Source organism: Lipotes vexillifer, unplaced genomic scaffold, assembly GCF_000442215.2.
Source record: "Lipotes vexillifer unplaced genomic scaffold, Lipotes_vexillifer_v1.1 scaffold920, whole genome shotgun sequence".
Taxonomy (NCBI): domain Eukaryota; kingdom Metazoa; phylum Chordata; class Mammalia; order Artiodactyla; family Lipotidae; genus Lipotes; species Lipotes vexillifer.
In genome coordinates, this window is record NW_006783413.1 from 745224 (window position 1) to 748525 (window position 3302).

The following is a 3302-nucleotide window of genomic DNA, read 5'->3' on the forward strand; positions in this document are numbered from 1 at the left end:
TAACAGGAGCTAAGGCAGTTATTTTCGCTCTTTTCTCCTTGAGGCCATGTGCTTCCCTCTGCACATCTAATCAATCTCTCTCTCTCTCTCTCTTTTTTTTTTTTTTTTTTTTTTGCGGTACGCGGGCCTCTCACTGTTGTGGCCTCTCCCGTTGCGAAGCACAGGCTCCGGACGCGCAGGCTCAGCGGCCATGGCTCACGGGCCCAGCTGCTCCGCGGCATGTGGGATCTTCCCGGACCGGGGCACGAACCCATGTCCCCTGCATCGGCAGGCGGACTCTCAACCACTGCGCCACCAAGGAAGCCCTCTCTCTCTTTCTTATGCTCTCATTTCTCTCTTCTTCTCCCTCCCTCCCTCCTTCTCTCCCTTCTTTCCCTCTCCCTCTCCTCACGTCTCCTCTCTTCTGCCCCCTCCCCATTCTCTCCCCTTCCCAAATGGATGTGTCTGCCACATCATAACTCCGGCATGCATGTGGCTCATCAGGAAACGAACTCCTCTTCCCCAACATCTCTACAACTGATTCTTAAGCAGGGATGTGCTTCAGAATTACCTACAGTGATTTTATAAAATATTTATGCCTGGCCCTATCCAGGTTATTCTGGAAATTAGTGCCCTGGTATACTTTTTTTAAACTTTTTTATTTGAAAAAAAATATCAACCTATAGATAAATTGCAATAAAAATATGACCTTTACATGGATTTACCAATTTACCATTATTTTGCAGCTCAGAGAAGCTTCCATGCACCCAGGAAGGAAGGAGAAGCAGATAGGATGAGCACTAATATTTATACCACGCTCATCTCTCTCAAGCCTGGCCTCACAGCAGATGAATAGGCTACACTTACCAACTAGCTGTCCCAGAGAGGGCAAAAGGTCATGTGGTGCTGACCATGATAGCTTCAGTAGAACAGGCTGCACACAAACTAGCCTGGTAAACAGGTCTAAAACCAACTAACTGCACTAGCTAATAACTAAGCAGTCAACTCAAGAAGCCGGAAAAAGAGGAAGCTCATAAGCTAAGGAAAACAGGAAAAATTTATGAAGCTGACGGTAGAAACCAATAAATCAGAAAATAGGAAAACAATTGAAATTATTACTATAAGAACTGTTTTTTTAAAAAAAAGACAACAAAATAAGCAAACTACTGGCACAGATAGCCAAAAGAAAAAACACTACACAAACCCAATGCCTTGAGGAAGTGGCTAAAACCACAGACACACAGGAATTTGTTTAATTATAAAAGAGTATTAGCTGGGGCTTCCCTGGTGGCGCAGTGGTTGATAGTCCGCCTGCCGATGCAGGGGACACGGGTTCATGCCCCGGTCCGGGAAGATCCCACATGCCGCGGAGTGGCTGGGCCCGTGAGCCATGGCCGCTGAGCCTGCGCGTCCGGAGCCTGTGCTCCGCAATGGCAGAGGCCACAACAGTGAGAGGCCCGCGTACCGCAAAAAAAAAAAAAAAGAAGAATACTAGCTGAAACTCTATATAACTAAACCAGAAAATCTCACTGAGATTAAAATTGTGTAGGAAAATATAAATCAAAATCAACCCAAGTGATACAGAATATCTGAAAATAAAATAACAACCATAGAAGAAATTGAAAAAGCAGTCAAATAGTTGCCACCTACCAGAAGACCCACACTACACTTAATTTACAAAATTAGTATGAATGTAATTCAAGACCTAACAAATTCAAGATCTAACAAACCTCATACAAGTCTTACAACAGATGAAAAATGTAAATGAAACATCAAGCCAGGAATAGCACGTAGCAAGATGCTTGCCATCATGGTCTTCTTTCCTTGAATCCAGTAATAGTTACCACTAAATGATCACAGCCCACTTTCTGAGACCTCCCAAGGCTCTGCAAGACAGCATATCTTTAGTGATTTCTGCCAGAGGTTCAGAATGAGGGGAATGCTGGCAAATGTTCTGCTCTTTGTCACCCCTGAGTTGACAGCTCAATAAGGGCAGATACCTTGTCTATCTTGTTCACAGTTGTAGCCCCAGCATCAAGCACAGGTGTCTGGCGCATAATATAAGCTAAACAAATCTAGCAATATTGTAAAGGAATAACATTCATTAAAACTAGTAGGATTTATTTCAGGACTGCAACAGTGATTAAAATAGAAACTCTGTTTATGTTAATGTAATTAACATGAATAAACCAAAGGAAATAAAAGCCATTTGATCACCCTGACAGATGTTGAGGAAATCTTTCATAAAATTAAATATCCATTTGTTATTTTTTAAAGGATTTTTAGTAAACCAGGAATATAAACATGATAAAGAATACTTAAAATGAACAACCAATATCAAACTACATCAAAGAGAGAAGCCAGAGCCAGGATTGGCAAACGGGTCTTATGCGTTGTACTAAATCCAATTAACTGTAGTCACTTATGGGAATGTTACTGTGAGGTTTCGGAAATAGGGTCATGGCTTAGCAGGAAAAAGTGCTAAGGATTAGCTATGTTTGCCCTGGGCATAAGATGGATGCTAGCGTGTAGAGTTGATAATCCTTCACTTTAGGCAATCTTAAAAAAGTCAGAACCAAGACAAGACTGCACTATCACCTTTATTATTCAACATTGTTCTATATGGTCTAGACAGCGCATGAAACAAAAATAAGTACAGTTACCCTTGAACAATGTAAGTTTGAACTGCACAGGTCCACTTACACATGGACCTTTTTTTTTTCAATAAATATTACAGTACTGCAGATAAGTGGTTGGTTGAATTCATGATGCAGAACCGCGGATATGGAGGGTGGACTATGGGACTTAAACATCCTCGAATTTTGATATCTCTGGCAGGTCCTGGAACCAACCCCCTAACCTCCCAACCCCCTCCCCCTTCCCCCCTCAGATACCAAAGCCTCGTTGTAATAAGACATAAATGTTGGAAAGGAAGAAAAAGTTTACTTGCTTAACTACAAAACCCAGAGAAGTAACCGAAAAACAGCAAGAACTAATAAGAGTATTATCAGATGGCTTATTAAATGAAAAAATATATTCAAATATTAATAGATTTCATATTATCCAGCTTTACTGGTTAGATGACACATTGGAGGACTTGCGCTTCCAGCATTATGGCAGAATAGGTGTTCTTCAGAGGATTACCTAAAGCAAATCAACTATATATGGTATAGGTCATTGTGCATTTGTCTTTTGACTAAATTGTAATCCCTAGAGCAACTACTAAGAATGTAATTAAAATATATGTTTAAAAAACAGGAAAACTAGGGCTTCCCTGGTGGCGCAGTGCTTGAGAGTCCGCCTGCCGATGCAGGAGACGCGGG